We start from the raw sequence: 11,678 nt of genomic DNA, 5'->3' as shown, positions 1-11,678 counted from the left end.
GCATTGTGGTGGGTGCCTGTAGTCCCAGCTGCTTTAGAGGCTGAGGCAAGACACTTGTTTAAGCCCAAGAATTTGAGGTTGCTATGAGCTGTGATGCCACGGCCCTCTACCAAGGGCAACATAGTAAGACTCTGTCTCAAAAAAAAAAGAAAAATACACACACACACACACACACACACACACATATATATACATACGTAGGGAGTCGCAAAAGGGGGAATGAGACTGTGGCGTCACAGCTCATAGCAACCTCAAACTCCTGAGCTTGGCCTCCATAAGAGCTGCACTGCAACCCCTGACCCACGACCTGTGCCCACTGGGCCACTACACAGGGAGTAACTACACAGGGTCACTCCCTACAAAGATCCAGCAACAATATAGTGATCCTCCTGGGGTCTAATCTTAGAGAGACATCTCCCAACTCTGAGGACAGCCAGAGGCAATGGTGAAAAACAATCATGAGGCAAAATCAACAGAAAAACTCTAGCATTATGAATAATCAGAGTAGATAAACTCCCCCAAGGATCAATGGGGCAGACACAGCACAAGATCCCATGCACAAACGAATAGCTGAGATGTCAGAAATTGAATTCAGAATCTGGATAGCAAATAAGATTGAATTAGAATTCCAAGCAGTAACCCAAAAGATATCTCAAGAATTCAACAAATTCAAAGACCAAATGACCAAAGATTTTGACACACTGAGACAAGAAGTTGCAGCCCTCAAAGATCTGAGAAACCTTCGGTAACAGAATGGAGCAAGCAGAAGAAAGGATTTCTGACACTGAAGACAAAGCTTTCTAATGCTCACAAACTCTCAAAGAGGAAGAGAAGTAGAGGGCAAAAACAGATCACTCTCTCAAAGAGCTCTGGGATAATTCGAAGAAAACCAATATTCGTCTTATAGGGATCCCTGAAAGTGATGAAGTGACTTCACAAGGCACAGAGTCTCTTCTCCATGAGATTATGAAAGAGAACTTTCCACACATGCCAAGAGATTCTGAAATTCAGATAGCAGACAGTTTCAGAACTCCAGCAGGACTCCACCCAAATAAGACATCCCCCAGACACATCATAATCAATTTCACTAAAGTTAATATGAAGGAGAAAATTCTGAAAGCAGCCAGACGAAAGAAAACCATCACCTACAAGGGGAAGAATATCAGAATAACTGAAGATCTCTCTGCTGAAATCTTTCAAGCTAGAAAAGGATGCTCATCGACTTTTAATCTCCTAAAACAAAATAACTTTCAACCCAGGATCCTGTACCCAGCTAAACTGAGTTTCATTTATGATGGAGAAATTAAATACTTTAATGACATTCACATGTTGAAGAAATTTGCCATAACTAAACCAGCTCTCCAGGATATTCTCAGACCTATCCTCCATGAAGACCAGCGTAATCCTCCACCATAAAAGTAAACCCTCCCAGAAATTTTGATCAAATTCCAACTTCCATAGTCGCAAAAGGATTAAAAATGTCCACCGGACTCTCGAAAGGCTTATCAATATTCTCAATTAATGTGAATGGTTTAAATTGTCCTCTAAAGAGGCACAGGTTGGCTGACGGGATACAAAAACTCAAGCCAGATATCTGCTCCATACAAGAATCGCATCTTACATTAAAAGACATTATATAGACTCACTCAAGGTGAAGGGATGGTCATCTATACTCCAGGCAAATGGAAAGCAGAAAAGAAGACGTTGCAATCCTATTCACAGACACGATAGGCTTTAAACAAACCGAAATAAGAAAGGATAAAGATGGACACTTCATATTTGTTAAAGGTAATACTCAATATGATGAGATTTCAATTATTAATATTTATGCACCCAACCAAAACGCACCTCAATTTATAAGAGAAACTCTAACAGACATGAGCAACTTGATTTCCTCCAGTTCCATAGTAGTTGGAGATTTTAACACCCCTTTAGCAGTGCTGGATAGATCCTCCAAAAAGAAGCTAAGCAAAGAAATTCTAGATTTAAATTTAACCATTCAACATCTGGACTTAACAGACATCTACAGAACATTTTATCCCAACAAAACTAAATACACATTCTTCTCGTCAGCCCACGAAACATACTCCAAAATCGACCACAACCTAGGCCACAAATCTAACCTCAGCAAATTTAAAAAAATAGAAATTATTCCTTGCATCTTCTCAGACCATCAAGGAATGGTCTGAGTTGGACCAGACCATGGAAAAGTTGAACTCAATAACAACAGGAACCTGCATACCCATACAAAAACATGGAAGCTAAACAACCTTATGCTGAAGGATACAGGGGTTATAGACGAGATTAAGAAGGAAATCACCAAATTTTTGGAACAAAACAACAATCGAGACACAAATAACCAGGACTTTGTGATACTGCAAAGGCAGTCCTAAAAGGGAAATTTATAGCACTGCAAGCCTTCTTCAAGAAAACGGAAAGAGAGGAAGTTAATAACTTAATGGGACATCTCAAGCGACTGGAGAAGGAAGAACAATCCAACCCCAAACCCAGCAGAAGAAAAGAAATAATCAAAATCAGAGCAGAATTAAATGAAATTGAAAACAGAAGAATTGTACAACAGATCAATGAATCCAAAAGTTGGTTTTTTGAAAAGATCAATAAGGGCGGCGCCTGTGGCTCAGTGAGTAGGGCGCCGGCCCCATATGCCGAGGGTGGTGGGTTCAAACCTAGCCCTGGCAAAAATTGCAACAAAAAAATAGCTGGGCATTGTGGCGGGCGCCTGTAGTCCCAGCTGCTCGGGAGGCTGAGGCAAGAGAATCGCACAAGCCCAAGAGTTAGAGGTTGCTGTGAGCCGTGTGACGCCACGGCACTCTACCTGAGGGCGGTACAGTGAGACTCTGTCTCTACAAAAAAAAAAAAAAGGAAAAGATCAATAAAATAGATAAACCTTTGGCCAACCTAACCAGGAAAAAGAGAGTAAAATCTCTAATTTTATCAATCAGAAATAGTAACGATGAAATAACAACAGACCCCTCAGAAATCAAAAAAATCCTTAACGAATACTACAAGAAACTCTACTCTCAGAAATATGAAATCTGAAAGAAATCGACCAATACCTGGAAGTACACCACCTACCAAGACTTAGCCAGAATGAAGTGGAAATGTTGAACAGACCTATATCAAGTTCTGAAATAGCATCAACTACAAAATCTCCCTAAAAAGAAAAGCCCAGGACCAGATGGCTTTACATCAGAATTCTACCAAACCTTTAAAGAAGAACTAGTACCTATACTACTAAACCTCTTCCAAATTATAGAAAAAGAAGGAATATTACCCAACACATTCTACGAAGCAAACATCACCTTGATCCTCAAACCAGGGAAAGACCCAACAAGAAAAGAAAATTATAGACCAATATCACTAATGAATATTGATGCTAAAATACTCAATAAGATCCTAACAAACAGAATCCAACAACACATCAAAAAAATTATACACCACGACCAAGTGGGATTTATCCTAGGGTCTCAAGGCTAGTTCAATATACGTAAATCTATAAATGTAATTCAGCACATAAACAAACTGAAAAATAAGGACCATATGATTCTTTCAATTGATGCAGAAAAAGCTTTTGATAATATCCAGCATCCCTTCATGATCAGAACACTTAAGAAAATTGGTACAGAAGAGACATTTCTTAAACTAATAGAGGCCATCTACAGCAGACCCACAGCCAATATCGTATTGAATGGAGTTAAATTGAAATCATTTCCACTTAGATCAGGAACCAGGCAAGGTTGCCCATTATCTCCATTGCTCTTTAACATTGTAATGGAAGTTTTAGCCATTGCAATTGAGGAAGAAAAGGTGATCAAGGGTATCCACATAGGGTCAGAAGAGATCAAACTTTCATGCTTCGCGGACGATATGATCCTATATCTAGAAAACACTAGGGATTCTACTACAAAACTTTTAGAAGTGATCAAGGAATATAGCAATGTCTCAGGCTACAAAATCAACACCCATAAATCTGTAGCCTTTATATATACCAACAATAACCAAGCTGAAAAAACAGTCAAGGAGTCTATTCCTTTCACAGTAGTGCCAAAGAAGATGAAATATTTGGGAGTATACCTAACAAAGGGTGTGAAAGACCTCTACAAAGAGAACTATGAAACTTTAAGAAAAGAAATAGCTGAAGATTTTTAACAAATGGAAAAACATACCATGCTCATGGCTGGGAAGAATCAACATTGTTAAAATATACTACCCAAAGCAATATACAATTTTAATGCAATTCCTATTAAAGCTCCATTGTCATATTTTAAAGATCTTGAAAAAATAATACTTCATTTTATATGGAATCAGAAAAAACCTCAAATAGCCAAAACAATTTACTCAGCAATAAAAACACAGCAGGAGGAATCACACTTCCAGACCTGACACTGTACTATAAATTGATAGTGATCAAAACAGCATGGTATTGGCACAAAAACAGAGAAGTAGATGTCTGGAACAGAATAGAGAACCAAGAGATGAAACCAGCTACTTACTTATTTGATCTTTGACAAGCCAATTAAAAACATTCATTGGGGAAAAGATTCCCTATTTAACAAATGGTGCTGGGTGAACTGGCTGGCAACCTATAGAAGATTGAAACTGGACCCACACCTTTCACCATTAACTAAGATAGACTCTCACTAGATAAAAGATTTAAACTTAAGACATGAAACTAAATTACTTCAAGTAAAAATACTTGAAGAAGGGGCGGCACCTGTGGCTCAGAGGAGTAGGCGCCAGCCCCATATGCCGGAGGTGGTGGGTTCAAACCCAGCCCCGGCCAAAAACTACAAAGAAAAAAAAAAAAAGTACTTGAAGAAAGTGCAGGGAAAACTCTTCAAATGCAGGGAAAATTCTTCTTCTTCATGGAAAAAGCCGAAACTAAAAACTTCAAGTAAAAATACTTGAAGAAAGTGCAGGGAAAAGTCTTGAAGAACCTGTAGTCCCAGCTACTCGGGAGGCTGAGGCAAGAGAATCGCTTAAGCCCAGGAGTTGGAGGTTGCTGTGAGCTGTGCGAGGCCACGGCACTCTACCGAGGGCCATAAAGTGAGACTCTGTCTCTACAAAAAAAAAAAAAAAGAAAAGTCTTGAAGAAATCAGCCTGGGTGAATATTTTATGAGGAGGACTCCCCAGGCACTTGAAGCAGTATCAAAAACACACTACTGGGACCTGATCAAACTAAAAAGCTTCTGCACAGCCAAGAACATAGTAAGTAAAGCAAGCAGACAGCCCTCAGAATGGGAGAAAATATTTGCAGGTTATACCTCCAATAAAGGTCTAATAACCAGAATCCACAGAGAACTCAAACGTATTAGCAAGAAAAGAACACGTGATTCCATCTCAGGGTGGGCAAGGGACTTGAAGAGAAACTTCTCTAAAGAAGACAGACGCACGATCTACAGGCACATGAAAAAAAGCTCATCATCCTTAATCATCAGAGAAATGCAAATCAAAAGTACTTTGAGATATCACCTAACCCCAGTAAGAGTAGCCCACATAACAAAGTCCCAAAACCAGAGATGTTGGCGTGGATGTGGAGAAAAGGGCACACTTGTACACTGCTGGTGGGAAGGCACACTAATACGTTCTTTCTGGAATGATGTTTGGAGAATACTTAGAGACCTAAAAATAGACCTGCCATTCTATCCTATAATTCCTTTACTAGGTTTATACCCAGAAGACCAAACATCACAATATAACAAAGACATCTGTACCAGAATGTTTATTGCAGCCCAATTCATAATTGCTAAGTCATGGAAGAAGTCCAAGTGCCCATCAACCCACAAACGGACTAGCAAATTGTGGTACATGTATACCATGGAATATTATGCAGCCTTAAAGAAAGATGGAGACTCTACTTCTTTCATGTTTACATGGATGGAGCTGGAACATACTCATCTTAGCAAAGTATCTCAGGAATGGAAGAAAAAGTATCCAATGTACTCAGCCCTACTATGAAGCTAAATTATAGCTTTCACATGAAGACTATAACCCAACTATAGCACAAGACTATGAGGAAAGGGCCAAGGAAGGGGAAGGGAGGGAGGGTAATAGGTGGGGTCACACCTACAGTGCATCTTAGAATGGGTACAGGCGAAACTTACTAAAGGCAGAATACAATTGTCTACATACAATAAGTAAGAAAATGCCATGAAGGCTACGTTGAACAGTTTGATGAGAATATTTCAGATTGTATATGAAACCAGCATATTGTACCCTTTGATTGCACTAATGTACACAGCTATGATTTAACAAAAAATAAATAAATTAATTAAAAAAAATTAAAACTGAAAAAAATAGGGTGGGGGGGGGAATGAGAGAAGATACCCAAGAAGGGTAAAGTCTAAGAGAACAGAGGTTTTTATTTTTTTGAGGCAGAGTCTCAGTATGTTGCCCTTGGTAGAGGGCCATGGCATCACAGCTCACAGCATCCTCAAATTCTTGGGCTTAATTGATTCTCTTGCCTCAGCCTCCCAAGTAGCAGGAATTACAGGCACCTGCCACAACGCCCGGCTATTTTTTGTTACATTTGTCATTGTTGTTTGGCGGCCTGTGCTGGATTTGAACCTGCCAGCTCAGGTGTATGTGGCTGGCGCCTTAGCCGCTTGAGCCACAGGCGCAGAGCCAAAGCCTTCTTTTTCTTAAATATGGTGTTTGGGTATTTGTTCTCTCCACTGGGCCTCGTTTTCCTGCAATAATAGCATGTGTTCCTGCATAGATAAACTGTATTTATTTTTTGAGACAGAGTCTCACTATGTCACCCTTGGTAGAGTGTCGTGATGTCACAGCTCACAGCAACCTCAAACTCTTGGGCTTAAGAGTTCTTTTGCCTCAGCCTCCCTAGTAGCTGGGACGACAGGTGCCCACCACAACACCTAGCTATTTTTGTTGTTGTTGTAATTGTCGTTGTTTGGCAGGCCCAGGCTGGGTTCAAATTGGCCAGCTTTGGTGTATGTGACTGACACCCTAACTGCTGAGCTACAGGCGCTGAGCCTAAACTGAGTATTTAAATATTGTATTTAGGCCCTGCATGATGGCTCATGCCTGTAATCCTAGCACTTTGGGAGGCTGAAGCAGGAGCACTGTTTGAGGCCAGGAGTTCAAGATCAACCCGAGCAACATAGCTGAGACCTTGTCTCTACAAAAAAAAAAAACAAGAAATAAAAATTTGGGCGGCGCCTGTGGCTTAGTGAGTAGGGTGCTGGCCCCATATACCGAGAGTGGTGTGTTCGAACCTGGTCCCGGCCAAACTACAACAAAAAATAGCTGGGCATTGTGGCAGGTGCCTGTAGTCCCAGCTACTTGGGAGGCTGAGGCAAGAGAATCGGCTAAGCCCTGGAGTTGGAGGTTGCTGTGAGCTGTGACGCCATAGTACTCTACTGAGGGCAATAAAGTGAGACTGTGTCTATAAAAAAAAGAAAAGAAAGAAGGCTTGGTGCCTGTGGCTCAAGCGGTTAAGGCGCCAGCCACATACATCTGAGCTGGCAGGTTCAAATCCAGCCTGGGCCCACCAAACAACAATGATGGCTGCAACCAAAAAATAGCCAGGCATGTGGCAGGCACCTGTAGTCCCAGCTACTTGGGAGGCTGAGGCAGGAGAATCGCTTGAGCCCAGGAGTTGGAGGTTGCTATGAGGTGTGATGCCACGGCACTCTGCCCAGGGAGACAGCTTGAGGCTCTGTCTCAAAGAAAAAAAAAAGAAATAAAAAGTTAGGTGGGTGTGTTGGTGTGCACCTGCAGTCCCAACTTCTTGGGAGGCTGAGTCAGGGCAATCTTTTGAACTCAGGAGGTTGATGTTATAGTGAATTACGATGAGGTCACTGCCCTTTAGTCTGGGCAAAAGAACAAGATCTTGACTCAAAAAACAAAACAAAAATATTGTATTTAAGCATTCTATGAGACCAGGCAAGGTGGCTTATACCTGTACTGCTAGCATTCTGGGAGGCTGAGGTGAGTGGACTGCCTCACAGTTTCGAGACTAGCCTTAGCAAGAGAGAGACCCTGTCTCTAAAAATAGCCAGGCATTATGGTGGGCGCCAGTAGTCCCAGCTGCTAGGGAGACTGAGGCAAGAGAATCCCTTGAGTCCAAGAGTTTGAGGCTGCTATGAGCTATGCCATGCTGCCCTAGCATTCAACCCCAGGGTGACTGAGGGAGATTCTATCTTACATAAATAAATAAACATTCTTAAGTGTCAGACTTCTTTTCTTTAGCTTTTCCACAGATACAAAAATTTAGTTCTTGTTTACACTCTGCAATTAAAATGAAGGTAGAAAAATGTGACTCTTTTGAACTGTAGATATTTAAATAAGACTAATTTGCTGCAGGGCTGGTGGCTCAATCCTGTAATCCTAGCACTCTGGGAGGCCTGAGGCCGGTGTTTTGCTTGAACTCACAGGTTTGAGACCAGCCTGAGACAGAGTTGGGCGGTGCCTGTGGCTCAATGAGTAGGGTGCTAGCCCCATATAACGAGGGTGGCGGGTTTGAATCCAGCCCAGGCCAAACTGCAAAAAATAAAAAAAATAAAATAAATAAAAATAGCCGGGCTTTATAGTGGGCTCCTGTAATCCCAGCTACTTGGGAGGCTGAGGCAAGAGAATCGCCTAAGCCCAAGAGCTGGAGGTTGCTGTGAGCTGTGATGCCACAGCACTCTACCGAGGGCGATAAAGTCAGACTCCGTCTCTAAAAATAAATAAATAATAAAAATAGCCGGGTGTTGTGGCGGGCACTACAGTCCCAGCTACTAGGCAGGTTGAGGCAAGAGAATCCATTTGAGCCCAAGAGTTTGAAGTCGCTGTGAGCTGTGACGCCATAGTACTTTACCAAGGGTGACAAAGTGAGACTCTGTCTCAAAAAAAAAAAAAAAAAGACTGTTAGAGACATGATTACAAGAGGGACTTTACCTAACAATTGCAATCAGTGTAACCTGGCTTATTGTACCCTCAATGAATCCCCAACAATAAAAAAAAAAAAGAAAAAAAAAAGACTAATTTGCAGACATTATGGTAAAATAAAATGGCTAAAACATTTTTATAGATGCTAAAACTCACTGTTCAAATAAAACCTAAGTTAGAAGTCTAGCATGTGAAACAGATGAAAATACTATAAATGCAGTTGCTTTGTTTAAGTAGGAAGGAAGACTTTGCCTCCACCATTCAAAACAAAACAAACAAACAACAACAACAAAAAAAACCGAAAAGATGCAGGCAGGTCTAAGCAGCTCCTTAGTGTTCCACAAGCACAGTTTAAAATCTCTGGGGAACTCTGCCCCTAATTACACAGTCTTTGCAAGGTAAAGAGACTCCCTGGGTTTCTGACAGAACACTCCAGTTTCCTACTTGTTAGATGAAGGAGGTGGAGTACAACTCCGTAAAAGCCCTTCCTGTGGTCAAAGTCTACAATCCTCTAGCTCTGAAGTAGCTAAAATAAACACTGGTAGCTACTGGCTTCTAAAATGTTTACCAGTCACCCCAGTGCTTAAGGAATTGGAACAAAGATCAAAACAAGCCCTGGGCTATAACCACCTTTCCCAAACCCACAAAATAAACAGCCAACAGCAGATAAAAATAGAGGGTAGGGATAGGCTTAGACCAAGGAGAATGGTCTGAACAAAGGGCAGCTGCTTTTTCACTGATCTTTCTTATCTCTTAGATAAAGATAGTTAATGGGCCATAAATACAAACAAAGAGGAGGGCCTAGAAGCAGCATTTCACTCCCCGTGGGAGGGGCGCAGTGCCACAAGAAAAAGCAACAGAGGCAAGTCCTTCCTGAGATGGGAAACTGGCCAGGGTCAGACAGCTGTGGGTCAGGTGAACTCTAGGACAGAGCAGGAATTGTGCTGACCAAGGTGCTGCCAAGGTGGGGGAGGCTGTACTGAATAAGTGACAGCCTTCCATGCAGGGGGAGCCTCAGCCAATGTACTCATGATTGAATGAGGTGAGTGGACCATGTGCATTGGCAGCTCCAGTGAGTTTACTAGAAATGCAGACTCTCAGGTCCAACCTACACCTATCTGCATTTTAACAAGATCCCTGGTAACTGTGAATTAAAGCTTGGGTGTGGCTGGAACATTAGCCTCACAAAAACATTAACCATGCTGGCAGTAACTGATGAAAGGGAAACCCCTGAACACTCAAGCCATCCCATCTATGAGTTCCACCAATTTTAGTAAAGGAGCTAAAGGTTAAAAAGCACTTCAGGGCCAGGTGTGATGGTGGCTCTTGCTTGTAATCCTGCACTCTGGGAGGCAGAGACAGGAAAACTGCTTGAGGCCAGGAGTCTAGCCTGAGCAGATCTAGACCCTACAAAAAAATTAGGATTAGCAGGGCATGGTGGCGGGCACCTGTGGTTCCAGGTACTTTGTAGGCTGAGGCAGGAGGATCACTTGAGCTCCAGGAATTTGAGGTGAGCATGATGATGGCACTGCCAAGGTGGAAGAGGCTGTACTGAATAAGGGACGTGACTTTAGCCTGGGTGACAGAGTAAGACCCTGTCTCAAACAATAGAAAAACTCTGCTACTTGGGAGGCTGAGGCAAGAGGATTGCTTGAGCCTGGGAGTTTGAGGTTGCTGTGAGCTGTGACACCATAGCACTCTACCGAGGGCAACATAGCAAAACTCTCTCAAAAAAAAAAAAAGAGAGATAAAATCATCATTCAATCCTGGAAAAAATCAATAGCACAGATCTAACTAACTAATCCTGACATAAAATAGTTAAGGATGATATTATAAATTTAGCAATGGAAATAAAGAAGCTGAACGCCAATGTTGTTACCATCTAGTAAATCCTATCTGTAAGGCTAATGAGGTTGGATCTATATCAATTTCAGTAACTTCACACACAGTGCCTCACATATAATTGACATTCGATAAATCATTGAATTAACATATGAAGATACTATACAATTTGTAGTTTAAAGGGTAAATTTTATGTTATGTGAATTATATATTTTAAAAATAAGTAGTAGGCTCAGCGCCTGTGACTCAAACGGCTAAGGTGCCAGCCACATACATCTGAGCTGGTAGGTTCGAATTCAGCCTGGGCCTGCCAAACAATGATGGCTGCAACCAAAACATAGCTGGGCGTTGTGGCAGGCACCTGTAGTCCCAGCTACTTGGGAGGCAGAAGCAAGAGAATCGCTTAAGCCCAGGCGTTGGAGGTTGCTGTGATGCTACAGCACTCTACCCAGAGTGACGGCTTGAGGCTCTGTCTCAAAAAAAAAATAACAATAATAATAAGTAGTAAAGGTAGTATGCCAGGAATATACATGGCCAGAGGCCATGTTTGGTTTGTTTGTTTGCTTGTTTGTTTGTTAGTTTGTTTTGAGACAGAGTCTCACTATGTCACCCTTGGTAGAGTGCCCTGGTGTCACAGCTCATAGCAACCTCAAACTCTTGGGCTTAAGCAATTCTCTTGCCTCAGCCTCCCAAGTAACTGGGACTACAGGTGCCTTCCACAACACCCAGCTATGTTTTTTTTGTAGTTGTCATTGTTGTTTAGTGGGCCTGGGCCAGTTTCTAACCCTCCAGCTCCCGTGTATGGGGCAGGTGCCCTAACTGCTGAGCTACAGGTGCTGAGCCACCAGGCTTGGTTTGTTCACCATACTATCCCTAGCACAAATTTAGAATATGCCTGACACATGGCTTAAGAAGTATTTGA

The sequence above is a fragment of the Nycticebus coucang genome, chromosome 2 (genome assembly GCF_027406575.1).
Source record: "Nycticebus coucang isolate mNycCou1 chromosome 2, mNycCou1.pri, whole genome shotgun sequence".
In the NCBI taxonomy this organism is placed as follows: Eukaryota; Metazoa; Chordata; class Mammalia; order Primates; family Lorisidae; genus Nycticebus; species Nycticebus coucang.
The sequence above is the reverse complement of the archived record's forward strand: the minus strand, read 5'-3'. Positions refer to the sequence as shown.